Below are 8,924 nucleotides of genomic sequence, written 5' to 3'. Positions count from 1 at the left end.
AAGCCAGGATGGCCAGGATGCAGTGCAGAAATGTTCCTATGGAACTTAATAGGAACTATGACCTGGTGGGGTGGGGCAGTGGTGGGGGCTGGCAGTTTTCAAATCTGTGTAGGAAGAGGGACGAAGAAAGGCCACAGATCCTCCTGTATGCTCAAGTCCCACTTCTAACCACTCTTTCTGTCAGGAGGTCCTTATTATCTAATCTCACCCCCTCCCTTTTCCCCATGGCAGGTCCCTGTGATGGAAAGTTTGGTAAGATTTTGATCTCATGTTCCTGCATGTCTCCATGAGTACGCCTATGTTCATGTCCCATTCTGACCGCTCTTGGAAATGTCTGTCTGAGGGGACATCTGTCTGGCTGAGGTGTAGATGGCTGGCTCCATCTTACTGAGCTCAGGCTTCTGTGCCTGTCTGCACAGGGCTGTGGTCTGGGTCTAAGCGAGAAAGCTCAGGGTCCTTTCCCTCCCCAGTTCCTGGTGGCGAACATCTATGCCTGGTCACATTCCGCTTTTCTTTGGTCATTTTCTTCCATTTACACCAGGCTTCTGTACCAAGTGAAGTCCTAGCCCTACCAGCAGTAGCTGAAGGATGCTGTCACTGGCCCTATAGGGAGCTAATCGTGCAGGGACATGACTAATCTTTTCTATAACTGGGGAGATGGCATGGGAGAAGGGTAGAAAAGAGACAAGAACCAACTTCTAGCAGAAAACTCTTCTTTTTCTCCTGAAGTAAAGACTACATCTGCTAACCTCACGTCTTCCAGTACTACCTGGGAACTCAGACTGCAACTACGAGGATATCAACTCAGCCATTCTTTGTCTCTCTCTAATCTTCTGCCTTCAACAAAAATGCAGGACTAGGGAAAGCAAAAAGGAAACTTAAAAAAGAAAAGAGTGCCAGGAATCTGTCTTATAAGATACAGTTTATCTTTCCTCATCTGCCTTTCTTCTTAATTTCTGACCTGTCTGGATGTCATCTTAGCATCTGTGACCCAGGTAGCTACACTTGTCCATCTACCTACCTTAAGGTGGAGCCAGGCTCTGGTGAGATTAGGAAATCTTCCCAGTCGCATTGTTCATCTTTTCATCTACCCTTCCCCTAGGTACAACCTTTCTTTCTCTTTCTTTCTTTCTTTCTTTCTTTCTTTCTTTCTTTCTTTCTTTCTTTCTTTCTTTTTTTTTCTTTCTTCTTTCTCTTTCTTTCTTTCTTTCAAGAGATGGGGGTCTCAATATGCTGTCTAGGCTGGACTCAAACTCTTGGGCTCAAGGAATCCGAATAGTTAGGACTACAGGTGCTGGGCTCTGGATTCTTGACACTGTCTTCTACTCTTTACCTCCTCCCAACCATTCCCATTGTATACTGAGAAACCCAGTTCCTTAGAATCTTCAGTTGCAAGGAATGGATCCATTCTCAGGTAACTTCAAGAAAGAGAGGTTTACTGAAAGCTATATGGGGCAATAAAGAAGATTGGAATATTTTATTTAATCTAGCTTTTTAATTGAAACATATATGTGAATATAGTAAAAGCATTAAATTTTTAAAAAAAGAACAAAGAAGCACATTGTGAAAATTGTTTCTCCCTCACCCTAGCCCCTGAGTTGGTTACCCAGTCTTCCCTTATATTCTAAACATTTTATATGCATATGCAAGCATACGTATGTGTGTGAATATGTATGCATGTTTCTTTTTATATACAAATGGAGGTGCACTATACACATGGCTTCACACGTTGCTTTTAGTGTTTTTCACTAACACTTTATCTTGGGCTCATTCCATATAGGTATTTATGGATCTACCTTGTTCTTTCTCATGGCTACATTATATTTCATTATATGGCTGGACCATAATTTATTTAACAAATTCCTTATTAATAACCATCTTAGTTGTTTTTACCCTTGTGCTATTTTAAGCCATATATATTATATAGATATTCTTTATCTATAAAAAGCAACAGGTTAAAAACAACTTACACACATACACAAACACACACACTACAATTTATACTCCTTCCTTGAGTTCTGGAGTGCTCCATCCACACAGCTGGCTTCAAGCACCACCAAATGTAAATGACTCACAAGTCTCTATCTCCAGCCCAGAATGGATCCTGAACTATATATAGTCTTTAACTGAGGGATATCTCCACCTGGCCATGCCAAGAACATCTCATCTGAAGATGAACACATTTTAACTTACATTTTCCTACAGATCAGCGTCTTGTCCTCAATTTCCTATTATCCTGAATTCCTCCCTCTCTTTTGCCCCTCACCCTCATCAAATCTTCAAGTCTGTATCATCAAGTCTTATAGATTCTACCTCCTTAGTGTCACTCGGATCTACGCCCTCCTTTTCATCTCACTGCCATTGTTTCAGCTGACACCTCTCTCTCTTGCCCAGGCAATTGCAATAGGCTCAGTCTTTTTCTCACCCCGTTCTGATCATTCTTTACTTGGCAGCCATCAGATCTTGAATGCAAGTTTGATTCAATTACTCCCAATTTCAAATCCCTCCTTTCCTTTCCCACTGCTCTGGTGTGGTTTGAGTTCGTCTAATTACTGCCTCCCCAGGCTTACTTCTTAGCACACCCTCTTCACAGCCTGTCTCTCCAGCCATGCCACACTCCACCAGTTCCCTGACTGCTCCTGGCTGTGTCCTTGCTCATGTGGCTACATCTTGAAACAGCCTCTCCCTACATCTCCCTTATACTAAATACTTATCTTGCAAGATGAGGTCAAGGCAACTTCACCTCTTTGGGTGTCCTCCCCAGGTAGAACTAAGCAGTTCCTCTCTGTGCCCCCTCTGTCACACTTGTCACTCTTTGTCTCTTTTTTTGCTTTCTACACTGTGAACTAGTGTATACCTGAGGGCCTGGCATGTAGAAGTGCTCAATAAATGATTGATGAATGAATAAGTCAATGAATGAATAACAAATAAATCCTGCTTCTCTGCCTTCCATTGAATCAGTACCTTTGTTAAAGAGATGAGATCTCTGATATACATATGAGTATTGAAACTCCCAGGGAGTTATCTATGTTACTGCTTGGGGAAGGAGTTCAGACCACACTTGGAAACCCAAGTGCTGTGTGGTTGGTGGTAATAGAGAAACCAGGTTTGAACACCCAGGCCTATGCTCAGGGACCTTGTGAACCTCATAAGTTCCTGGAGTGATGGAAGGTGCCTATGGCCCAGGAAGAGGCTGATTACACCTGTGTTCTTCTTGCTCATAATGGGAATGAGAAGGGAACTCTTCTATGAATCCCATTTCTGCCATCCTTCGTCATGATCCTCAGGCCTGACTCCCAGCCATGGCTGTTGGCTCTTGAGGCTACCTGACCTGTGGGAGATTCCATACCTGGGGAGAGACCCTTGTCCTGCCCAATCAGGACAGAGAACGTAAGTTCAGGATGAGAACAGACAGGACAGGGCCTCTGCATGGCTGGGGTGGAAACTGAAGCCCCTGCTGGGGATCGGTATTGGTGTGGGGCATCGATGGAGTCTGGACCTCCAGGAGCCTTTAAGGAGGAAGGTAGGAGCGAGCCAGATCAGGCTCCTTCAATCCCTGGATTCTCACAGGTCCGGACCTGGAGCTGTCACTGGAGGTGGGGACTATTGGGTCAGCCTGGACTGGGGCAGCATGTGAAGTGTGAAGAAATTGGAATCTGTTCAGGAGGAATAAGATAGCTACATAATTGGGATGATTCCAGCTGGAAGCAAATATGTCAATGGGGAAGAAAACCCAATATATGGTAGGATCAGGGAGAGAGAAAAAGGGAGAAGAAAAGGGAAAGGATAGAGGCAGATGGGAAGAGAAGAGGAAGGAGAGAAGGAAAGGGAGGAGAGGGAGGAAAGGAAGTCCAGGTCCTGCCCTTCTCTGGCCAGCATGAAGGACTGGAGACAGTGACACTGCACTGGTACCATCCAAGGGCCTCCATCCCCAGCAAAGGCCTTAGGCTGGAGGACAGAGAGAGAGAAGTGACTGATGGGACCTGCAGCTCCAGGGCTGCCCTGTTCCTCTGTCTCGCAGCCTGGCTGTACCTCCAAGCCTGGCCAAACCCTGTGTTTGAAGGAGATGCCCTGACTCTGCGATGTCAGGGATGGAAGAATACACCACTGTCTCAGGTGAAGTTCTACAGAGATGGAAAATTCCTTCATTTCTCTAAGGAAAACCAGACTCTGTCCATGAGAGGAGCAACAATGCAGAGCCGTGGCCAGTACAGATGCAATGGGCAGGTGATGTATATTCCACAGACATTCACACAAACTTCAGAGACTGCCACGGTTCTAGTCCAAGGTGAGTCACCAGCTTGGGAGTTTGTGGGGCAGGAGGTGCCTCTCAGGGGTCCCGTCTCTAGAGGTCAGTAGCTCTCTGGACAGGACCCCTGTCTCTGGCTGCCCCTCATGCTGGGCCAATGTGTGGGGCCCCAAGGTTTCCCAAGATGTTGTCTCAATACCCCCCTCTCCCCACCATGTGGCACACATGGAGCCAGGGGAAGGATGGGGGAGATTTCTGGGAGAGGGGCACTGGGAAGAGCCTGGACCAGTCCAGGCTCACCCTTCCCCTCTGTGGACTAGAGGACTTCGAATGCCCCCTCTGCCTCTGACTTCCAAGATTCCAGAAGAGCCTGGCTGTGTGGGAGTCATTTCAGAGCTTGTGGGTGAGGACAAGAGGACACGTCCTGGGGATGAAACTGCCTCCCATCGGGGTTCCCAGGCTGCAGCCTGGGATGAGTAGAAGCTCAGGCCTCAGCCTCCTGGGGCTTTATCATCCAGGACTCCCTTCCTGAGTCCTGGGCCTGCATCACCCCAGACTGTTTCCCACCTCCTGTACTGAGTGCCGCCCCCTCTCCTGAGCCCTGAGAGGGGAGCCTGGTTACCCTGAGATGTCAGGCAAAGCTGCACCCCCTGAGGTCAGCCTCGAGGCTCTTTTTCTCCTTCCACAAGGACGGCCACACCTTGCAGGACAGGGGCCCTCACCCAGAACTCTGCATCCCAGGAGTCAAGGAGGGAGACTCTAGGCTTTACCGGGCTTTACAGGTCCAGAAGCAGAGCCCCCAGCTGGAGGTCAGAGTGCAGGGTAAATGAGCGAGGGAGTGGCGACGCCCCCAGGGGTCTGGGCATCAGGCAGTGGGACCCCCTGGGAGGAGAGGAGTTGTGGGAAGTGTTCCCAGGAGAGGAGGGAGCCAGGGTCCTGGGTGGTCAGGCTGAGCTTCCCACCCCATGTGCATCCCAGCTTCTGTGTCCCGTCCTCCTGTGCTTACTCTGCATCACGGGCCCGCTGACCCTGCTGTGGAAGATGTGGTACAGCTTCTCTGTGAGGCACAGAGGGGTTCTGTTCTACCTCAATGGAGAGATCTTGGGGATCTGTCCTGGGGATCACTCGGCTCCACATGGTGGAGCTGTTTCCCTCTTGTTCCCAGTGAAGTCAGAGCAGGATGCTGGGATCCCGCCCTGCAAGGCTGAGAACAGCATCTCCAGAGAGAGGAGTGAACCCAAAAGCTCTCCCTTGTTGATGCATCTTGTCCTCTAACTGGGCTCTGAGCCCTGGGGGCTAAGATAATGTATCAGTCATCACTGCACCATCAGCAGCCTGGCATGGAGTGAGGGGAGCTTGGAGGAGGCAGACATGTGGAGGGAAAGGAATCTCAAGTGGTAGGAAAACAAGGGCAACAGGGCCCAAGCAGTGAGATGTATCACCTTTTCACAGCCACAGAAGTGTGGATCCTTCCAGAGAACTGGTTTCCTGTGGTCTCGCCAACACTGAGCCTTCTAGCTCTTGGCCTAAAACATAGGCAACTTCTCTCTTGCAGTGAGGCTGTAGGTTGTGTGTGAGGGGTGGGATGGGGGCCAGAGCTAGAGGCACACACAGGGCATGAACAGAGAGGTGGAAGGAGCTGGAGTCCCGTGTGCATGTGGGCTTGGGAGACCTGCAGGAGCCCAGAATTCTCAGCTTGGCCCTCATGACTCTCCAAGCTCTCCAGGCGCACCCCACCCCAAGGGTTGTCTACGTCTCCTGCTTCCCGTTTGCTGCTGGGGTGAGCCACTGACATGGGTCTGTATGCTGTTCTGCAGAGGGAGCTCCGTGGCCTTACAGACAAGTTTTTTGTTTTTTTTTTTTGGTGGCGGGGGCAGGGGGGCAATCACAGGCCTCTGAGTTCCCCAGGACTCCTCAGAGTACCAGGGGAGAAACAATAGCTGTTTTGTCCAGGTGCGGCCTGAAGATTCATGAAAGTAGCTCTAAGGGCCTGGGTATCAACTGGGACCCTGACCCCGTGTCCTTCCCAAATGGTCCTACAAAGCTGCCAGGACTCCCACTTTCTACTGTACGTCCTAACCTTCTATGCCTGGGAATCTTACCCAATAAAATGAGGTGACAGAATGAGTCCAAGTCAGCTTCAATGTGTGTCAGCATCTCTGCACCTTCCTTGGTCTCAGAGGACACTATGTGATATCTCTCCTTATCTCACTCAGAGCTGGGTGGCACCCTTAACCTCCCTTCTCCAACCCAGGGTACCAGCTCATAAAGGGGCTCAATGGCTATGAACACAGAGGGTCCCTGCTAGAATCCTTCACCTTGGACTTCTCCCTGAGGGACCTTGTTCTCCAGCAGTGTCATTGTCAGTGCAGGGCAGGATTGAGGATTCCGGTCATGCCGGACTGATGTGGTTTGATTGGTTGGTTTGTTCCTTACTTCCTTCCTTCTCGTTGCCTTATTCTAAAGATGAATTTTCGTTGCCTAGCGAAGAATCAGCCTTTCCCAAAGAGAGGTCTGGCCTTTGCCCTCTGCTATGGGGTGCCAATCTCTAGGCCCCGGAATGCCATGCCTGATAAGAGTGTCTTTGTTTGTCTAGGGGCCTTGGCCATCAGACAGTTCGACAGTGTGATTTATGATGAGGGATTTATGCCAAGCACTACCATTTCTACCTCCAGAAGGACTGGAGAACAAAGGTGTCAGCCTGACCTTTGGAAGGGCTGGTGACTGACAGCCATGTGGGCAGCGTGTGATTTAGTTCCAGTAAAAACTCCGAGGCTTGGGCGAGTTTTCCTGGTTGGAAATATTGTGTGTGTATTGTTACACACTGATGCCAGAAGAGTACCCTGTCCTAACCCCATGGGAAAGGACATAGTTAGTACTTCCCCGGACTCTGTGCGCTTCTTTCCTAGGCTGATTTTAATATGTGTCCTTCCTGTACAATAAGACATAACCACGAATATAACAGCTTTCATTGTATTCTGTGAATCCTTCTAGCAAATTATTAAAACTGAGGGTAGTTTTTGGAACTCCTTGAACTTGCAGTTGGTATCAGAAGTGAGGGCCGTCCTGTGTAGACTATTCTTTCTGACTGTACACTTGGCTAGACTCTCACATACATCTTACAAAATGTACACACTGTCGCAAGATAAAATACTAGTTAGGAAGATGAGGTTAGAAGAAAGTAGGGTAGGAAAATAAGTTGCAGCAAGGAACAAGCTCAGTATCCAAACTATGCTTTAATGTTCTATCCATGGCTACAGGAGGGCTACAAATGCAGCTTTCTGCTTTCCAGCAGCAACTCCAAGAGGACAGTAAAGTCTACTGTAAAATCACAGGGCTGCTCAGAGAAATGGCCCTGCTGTTCCTACCACTGGGAGGCATTTTTTTCTCAAGAAAACACTGTGTGATGATAATGAACAGCATATTTAGCCTTATCTTTTCCATAGCCCCACTGAATATTCCTGCTTTATAACACTCTTTGACACAGGCCATGGTCATTGATTGCAACAAAGCATTTCAGGGGAGCAAGTCTGCACCATCCTCATATGAAGTGGCTTGGGTTTTATCTTTCTAATAATTCAGCTAAACCCAGGCTAGTGATTCTCAATGGAGGCAGAAAGCCCAACTTTGAGGACCTCTGCCAGAGTGAGCCATGATTACATATAGGAGCATATGGCATGCTTTTGTGGTTTTAAGGCTATACAAAGGTGATAAACACTATTTTATTTATTTATTTATCTATTTATTTATTTATTGAGAAGTGTCTTGCTCAGTCACCCACACTGGAGTGCAGAGGTGTGATCATGGCTCACTGCAGTCTCCACTCCCCCTTCACCCCCGGGCTCAAGCGATCCTCCCACCTCAGCCTCCTGAGTAGCTGGGACTACAGAAGTGCACCAGTGCACCACCATGCCCAGCTAATTTTGTATTTTGGGTAGAGCCAGTGTTTTGCCATGTTACCCAGGTGAGTCTTGAACTCCTGGGCTCAAGCAATCTGCCTGCCTTGGGCTCCCAAAGTGCTGGGATTACAGGCATGAGCCACCACACCTGGCTAATAAACGCTATTTTAAAGGATTTTGAGTGGGGTGTAGGAACGTGTTTTTAAGGAAAATATTCCTCTCCCCTGTTTAGGAAATATTTTCATAAGCCCAATATGTAACTAGATGAAAGTCCAGCTATTCTAGTTGAAATGGAGATGAAAGTCCAGGAATTACACCTGCCAGTGCTGCTCCATTGTTTTGCCCATCTGCAATCCCCGAGCAGAGGGGCTCCCTAGAACCCTTACGGCTCCAAGACATAGCCTTGGGGTTTAAGCAAAGTGCTGAGATGGGATACTCCCTCCAGCTTCTACAAGAATAGTTTATTTTTTATCATATTGAGTTTCTTGTAATATTTCCATTGAGGAAAGTTTGCATGGACTTTTTTTTAAGTTCAGCAGCCACTGTTCTAGAGGAAGGACTTAGCTGCATAGCCTTTGGGTAATACCTCATCAGGTGAGCTTGGGAAGGTAAGGAGTTAGGGACTATACCCCTTCCCCCTTCTCCATCCCCCCAGGCAGCTATCCACAGTCAGCAAAATTGGCTATCCTTAGTGCTAGAAATTGTCCATCATAGAAAACTTCTTTCCACCTCTTCTTCCTCCATCCAGAGAGTTGTTGCAGTGGTTGCTGCTTGAC

The 8,924-nt window shown here is 48.1% G+C and overlaps 1 pseudogene; it reads left to right on the top strand.

Annotated features, from left to right (window-relative positions):
* Positions 1-3,486: 3,486 nt before the first annotated feature.
* Positions 3,487-5,524, top strand: LOC100594421 (annotated as a pseudogene).
* The last annotated feature ends 3,400 nt before the right edge of the window (positions 5,525-8,924 follow it).

Source organism: Nomascus leucogenys, unplaced genomic scaffold (assembly GCF_006542625.1).
Source record: "Nomascus leucogenys isolate Asia unplaced genomic scaffold, Asia_NLE_v1 000982F_63462_qpd_obj, whole genome shotgun sequence".
NCBI lineage: Eukaryota > Metazoa > Chordata > Mammalia > Primates > Hylobatidae > Nomascus > Nomascus leucogenys.
Note: the sequence above shows the minus strand (reverse complement) of the source record. Positions and strands in the feature narration are given on the sequence as shown.